The sequence below is a fragment of the Phacochoerus africanus genome, chromosome 5 (genome assembly GCF_016906955.1).
Source record: "Phacochoerus africanus isolate WHEZ1 chromosome 5, ROS_Pafr_v1, whole genome shotgun sequence".
Classification (NCBI taxonomy): domain Eukaryota; kingdom Metazoa; phylum Chordata; class Mammalia; order Artiodactyla; family Suidae; genus Phacochoerus; species Phacochoerus africanus.
The window spans coordinates 79,575,027-79,598,699 of record NC_062548.1 but is presented as its reverse complement, the minus strand read 5'-3'; positions in this window follow the sequence as shown (position 1 = coordinate 79,598,699).

Here is a 23,673-nt window from a genome sequence, read left to right as displayed (position 1 = left end):
GATTAGAGATAGTTCCATGAAAGAATGGTGCATGTCTTATTTACCTCAATTGCTAAAACCTTAAGTCTCAGGTCCTGGGGCATAATAAAGGTATATGTTATGTTTTGACTGAATAGACACATAGAGGCAATGTAATTCCAAAGTTTATAGGAAAGAAGGAGATACTGGTTAGGATAGGATGACATATCAATTATATTTGGCTGCTAGTAATAGAATCTCAATCCCAGTGGATAAATCAAGTATTTATTCACAAAAGTGGTTCAGAGATAGGCAATCCAAGGCTGTTTGGTGGCTATCCAAAAGCATTAGGAACTCAAGATTCTTATATTTTTTCTGCTTCACAACACAAGACTTTCACCTTCAAGGGCAACTAATTTTCTGAGATGGCACTAGAAATTGTAGCTATTATCACTGACTTCTAGAAACAGAAAGGATGATGGCACCTCTTCTCTGCTAAGACTGTTTCTTTTAAATGAACTTCTCTGAAGACCCACACGACATTTTTTATATCTCATTAGCCATATTAAATACCAAGTGAGACTGGGAAATGCAGTCTGTGTTTCAGATGCCAATGTATGTAGGTTAAAATCAGATTTTGGCTAACAAGGAAGAAGGAGAAAATGGACTTTGAGTGGCAACCAGCTGTCCCTACCATATTAGGCTCAACATTCCTTTTGTGATTATCATTCCTCTTGTTTTTGGAATCAAAGTTGAATAGTAATTAGGGTTTATGGAGAACACCTCTATGTGCAGCCTTTAGCCACTCAGGTCTTTCATTTCACTATAAACATTTGGCAGATATCAAGCCAATGGAAAAGAAAATGACTATACCTAGAACAAATTGCAACACTGAATTCCAACTTAAAGATTCATTCTTCCACCAAGCAAAGAATACAGGTCAAAGGCCATTATAATAAAAAAAAGTCCAGATTCTTTTATTTTGTTGTATTGCATATTACTTAAGACAAATGGGTTATTGCCTACGGCTCAGAAATCTTTTGCTATATAAAGATTTTTGTCAAAATAATATTTGTCGTGATGAAACTTGACCTATATTATATTTCTTTACATCTACTGCCTAATTTCCCTTAGGGCAGTGGTTTTCAAAATTTTATAGATGGGGAAATCCTTTGTTGGAAAAAAATTTTATGGAAGCATCTACCCTCCCACACCCACCCTCTATTTTACACCACTCATACATGCGTGGGCCATAGTTTAAGATGTCAATGTCACATTTTATCAGAACCAACATCATGCACCTACTGTAGCCCTCTGTCTGTAGCATCCTCAGTGATGATTTAATGAATAGTATAAGTACCTTCCAGTGTACTTGCTTCTGAATTTTACATACCGAACCATAGATAATTTTCTTTTTAAATTTTATTTTTATTAGAGTATAGTCAATTTACAATGTTGTGTCGATTTCTGCTGTACAGCATAGTGACCCAGTCATATATATATATATATACATATACATACATTCCCTTTCTTATATTATCCTCCATCATGGTCTATCCCAAAAGACTGGATATAGTTTCCTGTTCTATATTGTAAGACCTCATTGCCCATCTTTCTAAAGGTAATAGTTTGCATCTAGCAACCCCTATAAACTATTTTACTTATATTTCTCCTTTACATTTAGTTGTGGATGCAGATAATTCCTATGGGTTTCATTTCAGCATAGTAGGGGATATTATAACAAGATGTTGGTTCTGATAAAATTGAGAACTACTAGCCCTGGTGTTCTCAATCTTGGCACAATGGACATTTGGGGTCAGATTATTATTTGTGTAGGAATCTATCCTGTGACTGGTAGTATCTTAAGTAGCCTCCTTGGCTTCCACTCACTGGATGCTAGGAGAATTCCCCAACACACACCCAAATTGTGACCAAAAATTTATACAGATAATCCTGAATATCCCCCAGGGGACAAAATAACCCCTAATTGTGAACCACTGCTTTAAAATAAGATGTCATAAAAATTCTAGAATTCTCAGATGTGCTCGTTTTTCTAGCTCACTAGTATTATAAAATAATTTCCCAACTTTAATATTCCAGATTTTAAAATTTGGTTTTTTTATTGAAATACAATTGATTTACAATGCTGTGTTTGTTTCTTATGTACAGTAAAATGATTCTGTTATACATATATAAACATATATATATATTCTTCTTCAAATTCTTTTCCATTATAGCTTATTACAAAACATTGACTATATTTCCCTGTGCTATATAGTAGGACCTTATTGTTTATCAATTTTATATATAGTAGTTTGTATCTCCTAATCACACATGCCCTTTTCCCTTTGGTAACTGTAAGTTTGTTTTTTATATATGTGAGTGTTTTTGTTTTGTAAATCAGTTCATTTGTATCATTTTTTAGGTTCCACATGTAAGTGATATTATATGATATTTGTCTTTCTCTGTCTGACTTACTTCACCTAGTATCATAATCTTTAGGTCCATCCATGTTGCTACAAATGGCATTATTTCATTCTTTTTTATGGATAATATTCTATTGTACATATACTACACCACATCTTCTTTAGCCATCCATCTGTTGATGGACATTCAGGTTGTTTCCATGTCTTGGCTATTGTGAATTGTGCTATGAACATAGGGGTGCATGTACCATTACTTATTAATGAGCAACTTCCCTGTGTTTTCGAAATTGCTGTCAACAGTACCTTGGTGCACCCCTGTGCCCCAGTTTCCTTCAGTAGCTTGTAATGACTGTCCTAGCTATTGCTTCTTTCAAAACTTTCAGACTTTTCTTTCTATTTTAGGAGGAAGGAAACAACTTAGAAGGGCTGAGTTTTATCCCGGTTTTGCCAAAATTTATTTGTGTGACCTCGGGCAAATCATTTCACTCCTTTGGATCTAACATCATCTATACAACAAAGGATTGGGCGAAAAAACCTGAGGTCCCTTTAGCGCTGAAAGACTTCGATTCGTTTCTCTCTGACTCATCCCTTAAAAAAACCTGTTTAACTGTTGGCAATTTACATGTGATTTGGCAGGAAACATATCAAACGTGCTGAGAAAGTATAAGTTTAGAGACAACATGAAAAATATCATCACTCAAAGAATTTTAAAACAGTCCAACTGAAGTTAGCAGAATAGATTAATTGAAACTTAACAGAATCTAAACTTCTTTAAAACCTTCTTTTTAAGAACTCTGCTCTAAAATAGTGCAAAAAGGTTCATTAGGGTAGTAATAAACACATACACCTGGACCTCCTGAGGGAGCAAGAGTGAGTCAGTAATTTGGCCCACGGTCTAGACTGATGAGGACAAAAAACCTAGATGCAGAAAAACATGAGTGTCTGTATGGATGACTCTTTCTCTCAAAGGCCAAGCAATACGGACAACAAAAGGAAAAGTCATTGAGTCACAGACTATTTTCTCCCACATGGCTAAACACCTGGATATTTGGAGATAGAGACTTCCAACAAATTGGCTGGATTTTCATTGGCCAATGGTGATGATAACTCAGAATTAAATGCCAAACTGAAAAGACTCTCATACTGAGTGAAATAAGTCAGAAAGAGAAAGACAAATACCATATGATATCACTCATATCTGGTATCCAATATGCAGCACAAATGAACAATTCCACAGAAAAGAAAATCATGGACTTGGAGAACAGACTTGTGGTTGCCTGGGGAGAGGGGGAGGGAGGGGGAGGGATTGGGAGCTTGGGGTTAATGGATGCAAACTATTGCTCCTGGAATGGATTAACAATGAGATCCTGCAGTGTAGCACTGAGAACTATGTCTAGATACTAACAACGCAGCACGACAATGGGAGAAAAAATTATGTATACATGTATGTGTAACTGGGTCCCCATGCTGTACAGTGGGGAAAAAAAAGTGTGTTGGGGGAAAGAACAATAAAAAATAAATTTTAAAAAAAGAAAGAAAAGACACTGCAACCTTGTTGATGGGAAGGGAAACTCCCTAAGCACCCACTATTTGCCAGGCGTATATTATGTCTAATCCTTAGAATGGCTCATGAAGTAAACACTGCAATTCCTATTTAGTGGATGGAGAAACTCAAGTCTTTGAGATAACATGTCCAAGATCACTTAACTACAAAAGGGAGACTGAATCCTTCAGATCCAAACATCCCTACTCTTTCCACTGAACTCCTAAGATACCCATATATTAGCTGAAGGGGGTTACCAAAGTTGGCACGACTGTGTTTCCCCAATGCCACCTCTGGTTGAGGCATAGTTAGAAGGAAACACTGTAAATTTTGTGTGGTTTGTGTTTGATTCTCCTCTCCTTTCCCCTTCATTTTGTGCACCCTTGAAGGCCCAATTCCACTCTAGGTATCAGTATCCCCAGACCTCTCCTTAGATGCTTCTGGACTTCAAAGGCACCACACTGGGTCAAAGCAATCATCTTAGCATTCTCTGAAAATCTCCACCTGTCAAATCTTACCCATCCCAAAGTCCATTTCCTTAGACTCTGCTCTCTGGCAGGAAGTGATATGTGATCATGGCTTTGCAGACACTGCCTTCTACTGGATTAATTGTCTAGCCTTTTGTGGGTCTTCATCAAGATACAAGTACACCTAAAACTTTTCAAGAGAGGTTGCCAATGTCAGGGTCTTAGTGACTAAGCAGACTAGGAACCTCTCAGCCAGGAACTGTCAACATTTTTATGGAGATTAAAGCCCTAATCTCAAATGGTAAATTGCTGATAAGACATTTTAGGCCAGTGAATTTAAGGGGCAATAAAGGGATAACTGTGCTTTTTTCTGGGGTCTCTTAAAATATACCCTGCACTAGACCAAAGCCTTCCTTATGATGAACTGAGTTTTGGTCAGGGCAGTAAATATCCAAGGAGCTTATGCCTAAGTTGCCTTTAATTAAAGGAAAAAAAAAAAAAAAGAATTTTAGTGTTTCAGTCATCGAATGTGCTAACATGCTACAAATAGCAGCAACACGGGGTACTAGGCTAGGCATGGTCTCTGGTTCTGCATAGCAAAGATATCAGTTATTCCAGTGGGCGCATCGAGCTTCTATTCATGTGTCAATTGTCTAACATTGGTTGAGCAGTTTCCATGTCCAAGGCTTTGCTCTGGTCTGAAGTTAAGCAATCTTGCTAATGTGTAAAGGGCTTAAAATAATTTACTTACAAAGTTATGTAAATTAATGCAAGGTTTGCAGCAGGACATGGAATTGACATATATATAATATCAATTTATTTTGTGCTCAGTTATTCAACAGATGTTTATATGAGGGATGGCTATTCCAGGCACCATGCTAAATACTGGGAGATATAGCTGAGATTCAGATATAGTCTGAACCTGAAGGGCCAACTGTCTGGTTGGGAACACAAATACAAGTATGATGATTCCACCAAGTGATCAGTACTGTGGAAAAATCAGCCATCTGAACAAGTTTTGACATGACAGCACACAGATGGGGAAGCTAGCCCTTGTCTTAAGGTGATGAAGGAAAGCATCCTGGGAGAGAGGATGCTCAAGTTGAGACCTGAAGGGTGAAGAGTGAGCCGGACAAAATGTGGGGAAGCTGGAGCAAGAAGGATAGAGGGAACAGCATGTACAAGGCTCAGAGACCAGAGAAGGGCTGGAATAAGTTCAGTAATTCATTCTGGCAAGAATTTAGAATTTAAGGCATGGAAAGAGTGGAGGATACAGGTAGAGAGGGGAAGAAAGGCCAGTTCATAAAAATATTGGAATGCATGCCAGGGAGCTTAGATATCATCTTTGGGAGAGTAGGGCTCCAATGGTGAATTTCAATCATAGCAGCCATTTCAGTAATTATAATGTGGTATAAATGGGAAAACTGGGTAAGTTTGCTCTTTGGGAAAATGTAAATAGCAGAAATGTCTGAAGCTAATAACTGAGTTATCTTCAAGAGTTTGATTCATCTGTGATGGTGAAGCATGTTCTTTCTTCTCTCCATGGCTGTGAGACTCCTTAGAAAATCAATAAAAAGCATTTTTGAATAAGTTAGTAAAAGTCATAAAAAGATTTGAGTTAGAGTAGACATCTTGCAGCTGTTTCTGGCTGAAGCCAGAAAGTGGAAATGAAGCAGCTGACACATCTCTCATAAGTTTTATTAAGCAGACAACCTCCTTTCACTCTCACCACTTCTGTCTAACTCTAAGAATTTTTTTTGAAGGTGAAAAGAATTTTTTAAAAATGTTTTAAAGTTAGTGAAATATACAGCTTGATCTGGTTAATCTGAACCAATTTGCAAACTCCCTTTACATTTTAATAAAAAACAAAATAAACCCTCAGATTAACAAACTCTTGGCACATTCTCCGCCTCTCCAGTTAGTGAGTTCTTTCTGGCTCCCGAGACATGGACATGAGTAAGCCTGGATGAACCAGGTCTGGGTGTAATTACATTAAGCATTCTTTTTTTCAATAAGAGAAAGTGTGTCATGGTGTGCAGATATCCTTAAGGTGACTTTTGCTCTGATCTGCCAAGTTTGAGCCCCAGGTCCTTGCATGCAATAACACTTGGCCAAAGGCACTTTCTACCTTTCAGATCATTACAGACTTTTGTCATTTTTGAAAGTGATAATGTTGCTTGCTAGGAAAATTGAAGGGTGGAGGTGGGCTATGCAGAGAAGGCTGGAAGAATATGAGTCAGTCTGTTTGCAGACTCCAGCTCTAATATCCTCCTAGTTCTTAAGAAACCAGGTGCTGGGGAACAAGTGAGAGAGAAAAGTATACGGATGCTGATATCCGTGGCCCACTGTACTCCACCGTTTCATACAGGGGATCTTAGCATCTGAGGATTTTGATCTCCTCAGGGATCCCGGAACCAATCCACTGCAGGTGCCAAGGGATGACTGTGTTCTGGAAAAAACTGTCCCCTAGAGCTGGGGACAATCAGACCTCTCTCTCCTCTTTTGCCTAACATTGACCTTTTCAACTTTGGCTTGTGACTCACCTCCTCCAGAAGCCTTTCCTGACAAAACTTCCATCTCAGCTATTTCCTTTGGGTTATTATAATTTGAAGGATACATTTCTTTTTAGCTGGCTTGAATTCTCCTATCTTTTTTTTTTTCTTTCTTTCTTTCTCTGCCATGGCTCCACTTCTTCTGCCTTTCTCTTGGCATCGTGCTCAATGCTCTTCAAGCAGAATGTACTTAATATTTTGTGGAGGACATTATGAGAGAACTTAATGCTCAGAAAGAAAAGGTGTAATGCCAGCATCCAGCTACCTTGCAAGCAGATTTTCCCGCATAATCACATTTATTACTCTCATAAAATATAACTCTATCCTTATTAATTTTGGCAGTAAAAGAAAGCCCCTAATTTACACCTTTCCTACCATACCTCACACACTTAACTATTAAGGGAGTTCCAAACAGAGGGGTGGAAGGCATGGAAAAGGCTAGCTTCTTCCAGTGGGGGCCAAATGACTTGGAGTGTGAAAGTTTGATTCTGAACCTAGAGTAGTCTGGGAAAACGTAAACCCTTCTATCTGAAGTGTGACCCCCTGGCCCCTCCAGTGTTTTGAAATGGAGTCCTCCTTTCAAAGTCTTCCCCTAGGTTTTTTTTTTTTTTTTTTTTTTTAGGAAAAGTAGTGTGAAGCTTACTTTCAAAGCCCTTAAGTATAAAAATAAACAAGCATTCAGTCAACGGGGTCCCTGATGCCTCGCTACACCACAACACATTTTTGAGTCATAAATCACAACTCTGACAGGTCTATGATGATGCATTGTGTTAATACATCATAATGACAATGCTGATGATGTATTAGTGCAATATATCCTGAAGGCCTATCACTTTCGAATTCTGTGTTTATAGATGGTGAAGGAAAGTTTCGAGGGTGGCGAAATTGAGAAAAAGAGAGGCACAGGGGAGGGTTCAGGATGATGAACATCTTTTTTTCCCTGACAGACCAAGAACCAGAAAGGGAAATCAAAGCTTCCCCCTTTCCCAGTAGCTGTGTTACAGACACAACTCCTGGAGAGGTAAGATGCTACCAAGCCAAGGGTCACATACCCAGCTATCGGCAGGGCCAGGCTGGATGCAGATCTTCTGAGTTCCAGCCCCATCCTCTTCCCAACAACTCTAGACTTTGAGGAGAATGAAATAGACCCTATGTACATGAAATCGGAGCTCTGTTTTAAGGGAACTCAATGGCCGAAATGTTTCCGTCACATGTACACATGCCTGGGTGCGGGCGTTTGCCATCTTTAGCAGTCAGCAATCTTTTCTCCCTTGGCTCCTGGTACGTGATGGAGTTCAATGAAGAGTTTAAGGGTAGTAACGCACCATTTCATGGGGTGGGCATTCATTACCATGACAGACTGGGTCCTGGCATTTACTGCACTGGGCCCATCAGACCAGACCAAGACCTAACTGCTCATTAACCTCTCCTTCAGACCAACCTGGCAGGGCTATTTCCCTCTTTTCAAGGGAACATTTGTGGTGACTTGACAATGATGAGAACAGTGAGTCTTTTGGTTCAGCTCATCATCCTACCCATAAAATAAGTGATTTTATTGAACTTATGCCATCTTCATGTTGAGAGCAATCGGAAAAAACACACACTCTTTGTGAGGGAGAACTATTACGTCATATCTATCAACTCTCCAACTGTCATTTCCAGTTGATCCATAATTAGCTTTGACAGTCTTCATTTAAATCATCTTGGTTCAATTTTAATTGTTCCTCAAAAACCAAACCAAATAAACAAAAAAGAAAAAAAATAAGCAAGGTAGAATGGAAGATGAAAACCATTTAAAAGTGCAATGAAAGCAGGGAAATAGAATAGAAAACTCATTGGAACTGGTATATGTTTGGTTAGGAAATAGACTGACATCTGTTTTTATGTCACCAAAAAGAAAATTAAGAATTTAAATTAGATTATAAAATGGCTGGTATAATAGTCAAGTAAAGCTGTATTTAAGGATGAACACATTATTTTAAAATTTAGATTACAGTGGTATAAAACTAGAAATCAATTACATGAGGAAAGCTTGGAAAGACACAAATATGTAGAAGTTATAACAACATGCTACTGATTAATTATTGGGTCAATGAAGGAATCAAAGGAGATGGAGTTCCCTGCTGCTTCTCAGTGGGTTATGGATCTGGCATTGTCACTGCTGTTGTGTGGGAATCAAAGGAGAAATTTTTAAAAAATACTGGATAAGAGTTCTCGTCGTGGTGCAGTGGAAACAAATCTGACTAGGAACCATGAGGTTGCAGGTTCAATCCCTGGCCTTGCTCAGTGGGTTGGGGATCCAGCATTGCCATGAGCTGTGGTGTAGGCTGCAGACATGGCTCGGATCTGGCATTGCTGTGGCTGTGGTGTAGGTCAGTAGCTCTAGCTCTGATTCGACCCAGAGCTTGGGAACCTCCATATGCCATGGGTGCAGCCCTAAAAAGACAAAAAGACAAAAAAAAAAAAAAAGAATACTTATACCATATAAAAAATGAACTCAAAATGCATCAAAAACTTAAATGTAAGAACTGAAACTATAAGAATCCTAGAAGTAAATAAATTTGGTATACTCTGACAAAAGTGTTGGCAATATCTTGCTGGATATGTCTCCTTAGGCAAGGGAAACAAGCAAAAATAAACCAATGGTCTATATTAAACTAAAAAGTCTGTGCACAGCAAAACAAACAAACAAACAAACAAAAAAACAATAAAAAAAGGACAACCTACCAAATTGGAAAAGATACTTGCATTTGCAAGTCATGTATTTATAAAGGGGTTAATGTCCAAAATATTTAAAGAACTCATAGAACTCAGCAGCAAAAGACAAACAACCCAATTAAAAAATGGGCAGAGGATCTGAATAGACATTTTCCAAAGAAGATATACAAAGGGCCAACAGGCACATGAAAAGATGTTCACACGACTAACCATTTGGAGATGGAAATCAAAACTATAATGAGATATATAAAGTCATGCCAATTAGAATGCTTTTATCAAAAAGGCAAAAGTTAATAAATTTTGGAGAGGCTGTGGAGAAAAGGAAACCCTCATACAATGTTGGTAAGAATGAAATTTGGGGCAGCCATTATGGAAAACAGAATAAAATTTCTTAAAAAGAAAGTGAAGACTAGAACTACCATATGATCCAGCAATTCCACTCCTGGGTATTTATCCAAATAACACAAAAGCACTAATTCAAAAAGATATATATGCACCTCTGTGTTCCCATTGTATTATTTACTATACCCAAGATAAGGAAACAACCTGTATCTTGTCCATTACCAGATGAATGGATAAAGAAGTTGTGGTATATATATGTATGTGTGGGTGTGTATGTGTATTTATATATGTATATATACACACATACATATATATTATATGTAATGGGTATGCATATATATATATAATGGAATATTACTCAGCCATTAAAAAGAATGAAGTTGACAATTCGTGTCAATGTAGATAGACCTTGAGGGTATTATGCTCAGTGAAAGAAGTCAAATGGAGAAGCACGAACACTGTATGATTTCATTCACACATAGAATGAAAAGAAATGAATGAACAACCAAACAAAAACAAACACACAGATACAGAGAACAGATTAATGATTACCAGAGGGAAAGGGGGTTCCTGTATGGTGATGGATAGAAACTAAACTTTTGGTGGTAGAACATGGTAGTGTATACAGAGGTAGAAATATCATGGTGTACACCAAATATATATAATGAAATAAACTAATGTTACCTCGATTTTTAAAAATTCAAATTGCAAGTGAGTTTACTGAAATATGCATATAAGTACATTCTTAAAACTAGCAAAGCAGCATTTCTTTTCCAACAAATTCTGTAATTCCTTTTTTTTCCCAATTAAGGCAATGACGTTACATACTTCTTGATGATTTGATGCATGTGAATGTCAGCCAAGAGGAGTTCCCACTGTGGATCAGTGGTAATGAAACTGACTAATATTCGTGAGGATGTGGGTTTGATCCCTGGCCCCGCTCAGTGGGGTCAGCATTTCTGTGAGCTGTGGCGTAGGTCTCTGGCTCTGCTCGGAGCCTGCATTGCTATGGCTGTGGTGAAAGCCTGGCAGCTGTGGCTCTGGTTAGACCTCTAGCCTGGGAACTTTCATATGCTGCAGGTGAGGCCCTAAAAAGACAGACAAACAGACAGACAGGAAGGAAGGGAAGGAAGGAAGGAAGGAAGGATGAAAGAAAGAAAGAAAGAAAGAAGGGAGGGAGGGAGGGAGGAAGGGAGGAAGGAAGGAAGGAAGGAAGGAAGGAAGGAAGGAAGGAAGGAAGGAAGGAAGAAAGAAGGAAGGAAGGAAAGGAAAAGAAAGAGAGGGAAAGAAAAAGTAAGGCAAGAGAAAGGGAGATTGTCTGTTGATATTTTCTGGCTCTAGGATGACACGTTTTGTGAGCAGGTATTTTGTTGCATGTGGGGACAGTCTCTCTTGGACTCATATAGTCTATTTTCCTACAGACTTGCTATACAGATGTGGGTAGGAGCTGTCTACACTCTCATTGGTGTATTTCCAATGTGTGGGTCTTCATACATATCTATCTGTTGATATTTATGTTTGATGTTGACACTTATCTTTGTCAGCAGAAGAGATTTCCAGTGCTTTGACATACTCCCCCTCCCCTCTTCCAGACTTGAGATTTCCAAGTATGCTTTGAGAAGATTCAATACAACTTAATATGCGATGGCTTTGTGGAGATAACTGCTTACCAGGACCAGATTGCATACTTAAAAATAATCCCAGATATTTTCTATTCAGTTAGTGTTTGCCAGTAAGTGTGGCAGCCTGAGGCAGGAGGAATGTATTATCACCCCCTGAGTGCTAGGGGACCATTAGGTAAATGAGTAACCTCACTAAATGGCTGTCTTGGAGCCTGATGGAGTTGGTGTCCAGGAAGAGAGTTTTAACTACCAGAGCTCAACAGCCACGACTCCCACCTGCCTAAGCAGACTATTGACCATCAGTTTTGATGGCTATTTCTGTCCAAAGATGTTTAAGGTTGCTGGAGAGACTGATGACAAAAACCCAAGGGTCTCGTGGCCAACCTCCCAACCTTTGAAGATCCTCAGCTCTCTGACCAGTGGGATTGTGGTAATGTTTGTTGCTCTTGGCCTTGAAGCCAATCTGTCCCACACCCAAATTGAGCATCTGGAGAAAGTACAATTTCCAAGAACTGCTCCCAGAGGCCATATCTGTCTCTCCATTACCAGAATAAAAATATCCCAGCTTCTCCAAAGTACCCAGCTAATGAAAAGCTGTCTTTTTTGGCCCAGCTGGATTATCCCCAAGATCTATAGGTCAACGCCCCCTGTTCTCTTACATCTCCCATCAAATTGAGGGCACAGAATACTTAAACATATGTTTCCAAAATTCTTGTTGTCATTCCCTGGGATTCATAAATCATTTTTACTCTTATAAATCTACAAGGCATTAATGCATGAGATTCAGGGACAGAAGAGGAGAAAAGCCCCTTTTTCCTGCCAGAGGGCCACCAGACTCTTAGGGCCTCAGTTTCCTTGTCTGTAAAATGAAGGTTTGAATTAGAGGAGAATGAAGGTATTTTCAGCATTGTCTTAGGCTTAAAGGGTTCATTACTATACCATTTAATAAGAAAGGGGACAACTATGTAATTTGTACAGTGACACTTCTAGAAAATAACTTTGCAGCCTATAGATTTCTCCAGCAGCCAGTGATGGTAAACCTGCATTCTCTAGTGAAACGACTCATACTTTTTCCCCTCCCTCCCCCACCATCAGAAACAGACTCCAAGGAACTTGACCCTAAGCACCCTTCTCAAGCCAAATATCCTCAAACTGTCTTAATTAAAGGTTTGGTTCATCAATTTAGAATGACTATTGGACTGTTTACACATAATAACATGGCTACAGCCCACTCCTGCTTTATCGGGGCAGTCCATGTAATTCTTCATCAAGGTGCCAATATTCAAGTTACACTTTCTACCTGGGGGAACGCAATCTGCTAATGTGTATTTGACTGCTACTACATGTCTATTTCTGTTTCATATCCTAAGAAATGAGATGAAAGTCAAAGTTCCTTTTTTGGGGCTATTGTCATTCTTATTCAAGAAATTATTTGATTGAAGTATAGTTATTTTACAATATTGTGTTGGTTTCTGCCATATAGCAAAGTTGCTCAGTTATACATATATATATATATATGTATATATATGTGTGTGTGTGTGTGTATATATATATATATATACACACACACACGCATCTATGTCTACGTATTCTTTTTCACATTATTTTCCATTATGGTTTATCACAGGATGTTGACTATAGGTCCCTGCTCAATAGAGTAGGACCTTGTTATTTATCCATTCTATATATAATAATTTGCTTCTGCTAATTCCAAACTCCCAGTCCATCCCTCTCCCACGCCTCCTCCCCCTTAGCAACCACAAGTCTGTTTTCTCTGTCTGTGAATCTGTTTCTGTTTTGTGGATAAGTTCATTTATGCCATATTTTAGATTCCACATAAAAGTGATATCATATGGTATTTGTCTTTCCCTTTTTGACTTATTTCACTTAATATAATCATCTTTATGTCCATCCTTGTTGCTGCAATGGCATTATTTCATTCTTTTTTATGGCTGAGTAATATTCTATGATATATATATATATATATATATATATATATATATATATATATATATACCACTTCTTTTTTTGCCTTTTTTTTTTTGCTTTTTAGGGCTGTACCCTCGACATATGGAGGTTCCCAGGCTAGGGGTCAAATTGGAGCTACAGCTGTTGGCCTACACCACAGACACAGCATTGTGGGATCTGAGCCATTTCTGCAACCTACACCACAGCTCATGGCAATGCTAGATCCCTGACTCACTGAGCGTGGCCAGGGATCGAACCCATATTCTCATGGATTCTAGTCGGATTCATTTCCACTATTCCACGAAGGGAACTCCCTGTACCGCATCTTCTTTATCCATTCATCTGTTGATGGACATTTAGGTTGCTTCTATGTCCTAGCTATTATAAATAGGGCTGCTATGAATGTAGGGGTGCCTGTATTTTTTGAAATTATTGCTTCGTCTCTCAGGATATTTTTGAAAATAGTTCTTTGGTGTATTTCTGCAGAGAAGAGAAAAAAAAATCTTAAAACCCAGACTGCCTTCTCTAGAGGGTGGGTTCCTGACCTGGAGGCTCTTTTGCCTTGTCAAGAGGCCCACTGAAGTGGTCACAGAGACCCTGGGAGTGAAAACGGCAAAGGAAATAAGAATGTGAGGTTTCTGGGGCTCTCTTGAGGGTTCAGGGGAAAAGAGAGACATCTGGATAGTAACAAACTGGATGAAGCAGCCAGGAAAATGTCCCTGTAGTGGGGTATTCTAAGACTTTTAAAATCAGGGACTGGAGTTCCCGTTGTGGCTCAGCAGTAACAAACCCGATTAGTATCTATGAGGACTCAGGTTCAAGCCCTGGCCTTGCTCAGTGGGTTAAACATCTGGCGTTGCCATGAGCTCTGGTGTAGGCCAGTGGCTATAGCTCCAATTTGACTCCTAGCCTGGGAACTTCCATATGCTGTGGGTGCAGCCCTAAAAAGGCAAAATAAGTAAATAAAAAACTACATAAAATAAAATCAGGGACTTCCCCCCCTACCTGTGGTCTGTATTGCCATGATAGCGATAACCCCCTCCCCTCCAGACCCCACATCCCACTTTGAATGAAGTCTCTGTACATATTAATATCTTGTGATAATATAGCAACTGTGGACATGGAGGAAGCAGCTGGGTTTCTCATTTAGATCTCCTCTGACAGAGCAGGTCCAGCGTGGTCCGATAACCTATCCACTGAATGTTTTTAGGAAAAGGAGGAATTTCGATCCAGAGGTAACTGTAAGAACACAATTTCTGAGAATTTGCAGAAACCTCGGGGACTTTTAGACTCCCACAAGGTATGGAATGTAAAGTTTGAGATAGCCTTATCTAGCTCATAAAGGACAGGGAGACCCCAGCTGACATATGGGTTCCATTAGGGGAGAGGATTTTTGTTGTATTGGCATCAGGAATTAAGCTAATCTCCTTATATCGGACTTTATCCGCCCGTGGTAATATTTCGCGGAGTAAAATAAGCCCTGGGACCTATTCAAACGTGGGTGATAAAAAGCGATTTCATGCCTGTGTTTTGCTCATCATGATCTGACCTCTCACGAAGTTTGGACGTCTAAGGCCAATGTCCACCACCCTTGACACCCACTCCCTACACATATGGAGGGCAAACTCGTTTTTTTCTTTTTTTTTTTTTTTTGGTCTTTTTGTCATTTCTTGAGCAGCTCCCATGGCATATGGAGGTTCCCAGGCTAGGGGTCGAATCAGAGCTATAGCTGCCGGCCTACACCAGAGTTACAGCAACACGGGTTCCGAGCCGCGTCTGCGACCTCCACCACAGCTCACGGCAGCGCTGGATCCTTAACCCACTGAGCAAGGGATCGAACCCGCAACCTCATGGTTCCTAGTCGGCTTCCACTGCGCCACAAAGGGGAACTCCGGAGGACAACCTCAATCACCACTTTCACTTCTGGCCCAATTCTCAATTCAGAGGAAAACAGTTAACTGCTTCCCCTGTGAGTTGAAACATGATCCCTCCCCGCCCCCCCCGCCGGGGGGGGGGGGCGCCCCACGTGGAACCATCTCCCCCATCTGAATATCCCTGTAGTGCCCCTTTGCTATCCTCATGGCCAGCTCCTCCTCTCCAAGGAAGGGCTTCACTTCCTCTTACATCTTCAGTGAACTGCAGTGACCTTTGAGGCTGATGCAGATGCTCTGGGAGACCAGTTCATCAAGCACTGCAGACAGGAAGGGCCGGGGTGAGCCATCAGCCCCTTAAAACTATAGTCTAGAACTGCCCTAGACCAGATTGGTAATGGTGACCTAGAGGTGAAAGGCTCTGTATTCCATTACTGGTCTCCTGAGTAATCTCCCTAATTCAGTATCTTTTCATTTAATTGAAACATTATTTTCTCTCTGTTAGCCAGGGCACTCAAGCTGGTAGAGCAGTGTTAATCTTTCAGCTGATTTCCATCTTTGTAGAATTACATTTCTAGCAATTAAACCCACTGGTATAAATTTGCCTCGCTTCTTCCTCGGGTTCAATGTTCAAATGGAAATCTCTAAGCTCAATGCATTTTCCTCCAGGCTGACCCAGGGCAGATATTAATTAACTAGGGTGTCGTGAAAAGGTTGAGCTTGAAAAGCCAAGTAGGAGAATGCTTCTCTTGGGATGTCATTGCAGCCAGAAGATGGACTAAAGAGGGTGAGACCTGGATGGAGAAGAATCACGTTTAAAGTCAAGTGTAATGACTACACTATCAGTGAAACAAGGAGCAAAACAATGGTTATTCTGGAAACACATTAGAACTTCTAAGCAACAAAATCTTCCGCCTCCTTTATTGAAGTCTGAATATAGCTCGTTTATGAACACTCTCTACGACACTCTTGGTCACATTGCCTGGAACCGAGGGATTCCTGGAACCAGGGCTTTCCAAGCTAAACACAAAAGTTCTAGACAAATAGAAACATGTTGGCCACCCTATTAAAGTCCTATTTCTGAGAAAGGTGCATAAGTCAGTTGACTTCTCACATTTTCTGCTAAAATTCAACAACGATGAGTGGTTTATACTCACCATCTTATATGCCAAAATGTAAATTTTCTGAAATCTGGCACCTGCTCCTGCAATAGTTGAGAAACTAACACTAGATTTTCAAGGTCATTAGGACCATTGATTCAAATCCAAAGGCCTTCTCTTAGACCTCGTCCGCTCTCTAGCAGTGGACACCAGGAATGCCTTGCCTTTTTGACTTCTCTCTTCATTGAACTTCTGGGGCCCTTAATTTTTCTGATTCACTTTTTTTCTCTTAACAAGTTCTCTTTATCTACTGCTTCAATTTCCACTTGATTCCCTGTTCTTCCCCTGCAGTGACTCCTGTAGACGCTGTACTGTCACCTCTCAGCCTACACTTTTACATGCTGCCCTATGCTGTCAAGGCTGGGGGGTCAGCAAAATCTTATTTCCCTGGGTTTGTTTGCCAGCTGAGTTGCTGTTAACTCTGGCAGGAGAGGCGCCAGAGGGAGGTCAGAAAGCAGGAGAAAGATAGAAGCTCCTTCTGGCCCCCGCAGTGTGGTGCTCACTCACAGCCGTGTGCGGTTGCTGTGGCAGCAGTGGAACCTGGTGACTCTGGTCTCCTGCAGCCCCACAGGGGAGCACCTTCCCAGGGACTCCAGCGCTTTAATGGGTCCAGAACTGAACTTTGATAGGCTTTGCAGCAATGCAGACGCTGACGAGGCTGGCAGCCAGGGAGGCCTCCAATTATTAATAACATACACCAGATTCCAGACTTGCATCAAAAACCACTCCCTGGATCTATCTGTGTGGATGTATACCAGTCTACACTATCCTCATTATTCTCCTACAGACCTTGATCTGATTACAAGAAACATTTCTGGTAATGGAGTTGTCATTCTTCTAGTTATTGATACTTGTCTTTCCTGTGCTTATAAAACCTAATTAGTCACCACATCTTTTATATAAAATACAAGGTACTTCACATCTTTCGCTTTGCCTCCTTCCCCTAGTCTTGGCCTCTATAACCTCATGTCTGAACCACAGCAATATCTTTCTTATTTATTAACAATGCATTTATTACCTGCTCTCCTATAAGGGGTGACTGTTTTGTGCCAGATACTTTATACACATGATTTCTGAACATGGTGTTGACTCAGTTATGTGATTTCTCCTTCTAAAGATGAAGTTCCTGAGCTCAGAGAGCTTAGTTAACTTTCCAAAGGTCACACAGGTGTTAAGTGGAAGAGCCTGGATCTGAGCCTATGTGCGTCTCACCTCAGAACCTATACGTTTTTTCTGTAGTTACTTTTTTTCTGGCGTCTTCAACTTCAAATTTATCTGCATATAACCAGTCTCGATAATTTTTCTAAATTTTGTTTTTAAAAACCTCATCTATAGTTAGAATCCAATCAGAATTCACTGAATGAGTTGAACATATTACTCTACTAATTAAACACTTTTCATAAAATGTTAACAGCTTTATTAAAGGGTATAAATGACAAAAATAAACTGTACGTATTCAAAGTATAGAATAAAATATTTTTTGACATATATATACTCATGAAATCATTACCATTATCAAAATGATCAATAATATTCATCACTTTGTGTTCCTTCCTAGTTTCTCATTTTCACTCCTCTCCAGCCCCACCTCCCAGCCTATCCTCCACCAATTACCCCCAAACTACTAATATGTTCCTGTCACTATAGGTTGGTTTGTATTTTCCAGACTTTTATATAAGTGGAATCCTAGAGTGTGTACTCTTTTTCTCTAGCTTCTCTCACTTGGCAGAATTATTTTCAGATTCATCCATGTTCTTGCATGGATTTTTTACTATTCCATTGTATGACTATTCCACAATTTGTTGATTCGTTCACCTGATGGTAGATACTTCCATTTCCAGTTTTTCAGTTATTACAAATACGGCTGCTGTGAATATTCATGTATAAATCTTTGTCTAGTCATATACTTTCATTTTTCTTGATCCATGCCTCAAATGGCATGTCTGGGTCATAGTAGGTCGTAGGTATATGTTTACATTCTTAAGAGACTGGTCAACTGTTCTAAAGTGGTTGTACAAGATTACATTTCTACCAGCATGAGTATTCTAGTTGCTCTATGTTTTTGCCAGCACTTAGCAAGAGCTGTTGTTTTAATATTAGCCAGCCTGCAAGGTAAAGTAGTATCTCGCCGTGGATTGAATCTGCATTTCTCTAAGGACTAAAAACGTTGAGCATTTTCATGTGTTTTTATCATTTATATATCTTTGCTAAAGTGTCTGCTCAAATCTGCTGATCATTTTTATTGAGTACTTGATTTTTTAATGTAGAATTTGAGAGTCCTTTTTATACGGTGGGTACAAGTTCTTTATAAGATATATGTTTTGCAAATATTTTATCCTAGTCTGGTCTTATTTTTTTCATTCGCAGTGTTTTCCGAAGAGCGGATTTTTTTTTTCTTTCTTTTTAGGGCCACACCTGCAGCATATGGAAGTTCCCGGGCTAGAGGTCGAATCAGAGCTTCCACTGCCAGCCTATGCCACAGCCACAGCAATGCCAGATCTAAGCCATATCTGGGAGCTTTGCAGCAGCTTGGGACAACTCCATATCCTTAACCCACTGAGAGAGGCCAGGGATTGAACCCGCATTTTCACAGACACTATGTCATGTTCTTAACCCACTGAGCCACAAAAGGAACTCCCAAAGAAGAATTTCTTAATTTTGAGGCAGCTCAATTTATCAAGTTTTTTGAATTATATTTTGGTGTTATATCTAAGAAATCTTAGCCCACCAAGTTCACGAAGATTTTCTCCTATTTTTTCTCCTATTTTTTCCTAGAAATTTTTGGTTTTACATTTAAGTGTATGATTCATCTTGAGTTAATATTTGTATACAATAAATGGTTTCTTTTTTTGTCAAATGCATATACAGTTGTTGTGACACCATTTGTTGGAAACATTGTTCTTTATTGAATTGCCTTTGTATCTTTGTTGAAAATAATTGGCTATATATGTACAAATCTCCTTCTGGTTTCTCAATTTTTTTCTAATAACCTATCTGTATATGATGATGTCAATACCATGATCACTGTAGCTTTTAAATAAATCTTGAAGATAGGTACTTTAAATTCTTCCACTTTATCTTTTCCAGATGGTCTGGGCTATTTTAGGTACATGTCTATATTATTTTAAGAATCAGTTATTGCTGGGATTTGATTTGGATTGTAATGAAGCTGTAAATAGATGTGCGGAGAATGATAACTTTCAATCTAGGAACATGGTATTTCTTTCCATGTAATGAGATCTTTTTAATGTCTCTCAGCATTGTCTTGTAAATTTGAGTGTACAGGTTTTGCATAGTTTTTTTCAAATGTATCCTTAAGTTTTTCATATTTTGCTAATATAAATTAATTTTTAAAGTTCAGTTTCTAATTGTTCAAGGTTAGTCTATAGAAATGCAATTGATTTTTGTTTTATAACCTGCAAACTTACAAAATTCATTTGTTAGTTATATTGGCTTTTAAGCAGGTTTAAAAGGATTTTGTATAGGGACTAAAATGTCATCTACTAATAAAGAGATTTCTTTCTTTCCAATTAAGATGCCTTTTTTTCTTTTTTGTGACTTACTCAACTGGCTACAACTACCTGTAATATGTTGAGTACAATCAGTGAGAGGGGACATCCTTGTTTTTTTCCTGATCTTGAGGGAATAAGCCTGTAGGGTTTCAGCACTCAAAATGTTGTTCACTATAGGTTTTTAATAGTTTCCTCTAATCAGGTTGAGGAACTCCTATTCCTCATTTAGTGAGAGCTTTATCATAGAAGCATATATTCCCATAAATACTGCTGGGTTTTCTTATATTTTTTCTCTTTCAATTTTGGGCTTTGAATTTCAAAAGTCTAGGTCTCATGGTCATAAGAAGAATTCATATACATATAAAATAGATTGTGCAGAAGTTCTCACTGCCTCCTCACCTATCCTGGACTTTCCTGATTTGCTAAGGAGGAGAACAGGTAAGACAGGACAGGAAAAGGAAACCAACTCTGCAAACCTTTTGGCAGAGGGCACTGCTCATTCTAACCTCCAGTCCAACATCTAGGATCTTCCTGGAACCATGAGTACGTCACTGTTGTATTTTTAATTAATTAATTAATCATTTAATTTATCATTTTATGCTCTTGCAACTTATTAGTTGATCTTATTTTTACTTGTCTTTATTAACATTATCACTTTATTGGTCAAGTGAATGTTTTGCTTTTATTTTTATTTAATGTCACCTGATTTTCCATTATTTATTTTAAAATTGAAAAAAAATCCTTTTCATTTAAGGGAATTTTTGTTCAATCTTGAATAGAATGATTTTATTATTTGTGTTTATATTTAGCTTATTTTAAAATTGCAAGCAAAAATCATCAATTGGAGGGTAGCATCTGTGAGAACTCTCTATAGATTCCAGGATGGTTGGAAGAGTTTCCTCCTCTATTTCTCTCCAGTTGACTCTTCAAACCCACCTCAGTGTTCTTTGGGGCTGCTGTACTTTAAGAGGCACCATTCAAAAGTGTGTTCTATCTAATTATCAGAAGGCAACTGCTCCAGGAATTCCATTCATACACAATAATAAATGTGAATAACGCTTCCTGAAGTTGTGTAACAGGGATACTGCCCACCTTGCAAAGATGGTATGCTAAGTTCTAATGTTTTGAAAATAAATTAAACAATAGCTGCATCGGCCAATCTCCCTTTCCAAACATCACGTTAATCCTGCATTCAGTCACTGCACAGCTGAACCACTGAAACAACATTGTATTTTTATATCGCAAATCATCCAACCCCCTTATAAAGATATGCATTATTTAAATTGATGATCTCTATTCAGTACAGCCACTGAACATCACGTAAATATATGGTTGCATAATTAAGGAAGAGATTGTTTAGGAAGGTTTCAGGCAAATAAGACTCTCAAAGAATTCCTTTATTACTTCAAAAATTTTATTTTGTTTATATTTTTAAAAAATTAATATTATTTTTCATTTTTAAAAGTGGATAAAATGAAGACTAGCAAGATCAAATATAGAACTAAGAGTGAAAAATGAATATTAAGTAGCATATGTCACTTAAGTTTCATTTGATAATAACTCAAATTACATTAAGGTAAGCAGCTGTCAATAGATTCTTCTTCCAAGAAGGATTTTAGGAAATTTCTCTAAGTGTATAGGCTGAAGCCAACAAAAGAAGTTCACTAGAGCTAGAATTATGGTTGATATATTGTCCAGATGAAGTTGGCTCTATCTACAATGAACAGTCAGCTATTTAAAAAAAAATACCTTCCCCAAATAGAATTTCATTGAATACCTATTCAACTTGAATCTATAACCATAAATTATAGTGTCCTACAGAGGACTTCTAAGTGCAAGTGTTCTGAAGGCAGGTCCCTCCACTCTTGCTCAACATTCTAAAATGGGAGACAGATAAGGACAGATTTAACTCTGGACAAAGCAATTTGATTGACACTCCCTACTTGCCCTATAAAGCTTATGGCCTCCAATCAATGACATTTTGGCAAGCCAAGTTTTCAAATACCCCGGCCAAGGCTTATCCCTGTGAAGACCCTATCTCCTGCATGGGACCTGTTTAATTGATCACCTCTTTGACTGGTAATATGTTCCACTTTTCCCTGCAACTTTATTCCTTTTCAAACCGATACAGCTTTGTGCTGGAGGTGGTGGAATATCCTCTATAGAGGGGTGATAAGGTTGTTGCTCATCAGAAATGTGCAATATGGTGGAAAAAAGTATTTGCATGTAAGAGTAATGGGGTCAAGTGAGCAATATTCTGTAGTCTATGGGAATCTGTAAAAAGAGAAAGATGTGAGCTGGAAGGACCAAGGAAGGATTCCTGGAAAAGCTGAGACTTGGCATGTATTGGTAGCCTGATAGGTTTCTGATCACCATGAGTACTCTGAAGGCTGTCACCCCATCACTCTATCATTCTGAACATCAAGCAAGAAATCCAGTACATCCAGTGTAACATTCATTTCTGTTTTTCCCTATGTTCTTCTCCTTGGAGTGTTAATAACAACCAGCAGCAGGGAAGAGCAGGTAGAGGTGCATTTGTTTTCATGGTCTTCATATTTACTTTGCCACCATTAGTTCTAGAATGGTTTCAGTGTTTTTTGTTTGTTTGTTTGTTTGTTTTTAAAGCTACAGCTGTTGGCTTACACCACAGCTCACAGCAACATCAGATCCTCAACCCACTGGGCAAAGCCATGGATGGAACCCGCAACCCCATGGTTCCCAGTCGGATTCACTTCCCCCATGCCACGACGGGAACTCCTAGCATGGTTTCAGTTTTGAACAGAGTTTATATCCAAGGAAAGATATCTAGTGTCTTGTACTGTACTCAGATTCTATGTCAATTTAGTTAATTCATTATGTTTAACTCATTTGTATTATTTTTAAAAATTTTAAAAATATTTACTATGTACTGCCTATGTTCAAGTAAGTGTAATGGGCATGGAGAACAAAAACAATGTCTATGTCCTCTTGGAGCTTACTCTATGGTGGGAATAGACAATGCAGAAATACATGTCTGTCTATCTATCTATCTATCTATCTATCTATCTATTATATTTATCTATCTATCATCTATTATATCCATCTATCAATGTTTAAAGAGTGGAATGCAATGCAAAATGATAGTATAATTAATATGTTGCATAAACATATAAATAAATGTATGTGTGTATATAAACATTTATTTAAATATCTATGTTAATAAGTCCTTCAGAGAAAACAAAAGCAAAGAAACAGAGTATGTAGGGGGAGGAATTTTTAATCTGATGGTCAGGAAAGGCCTTGCTGACAAGGCGACATTTGAGCAGTGACTTAAAAGAGGGACCAGCAAGTAAAGACCTTGAGTGAGAATTATGTTTGATGTGTTCAGGAAATTGAATTCACATTGTGAAAGAATCAGATAACCTGCTATAGGGAGAATAGTTTATAGGGGGCAAGTATAGAAATAGGGAAACTAATTAGGAAGCTGGGAGAAGCTGGCAGGCAGAAGAGGATGGTGGCCTGGAGTGGTAGAGAATATATATATTTTGAGTTGAA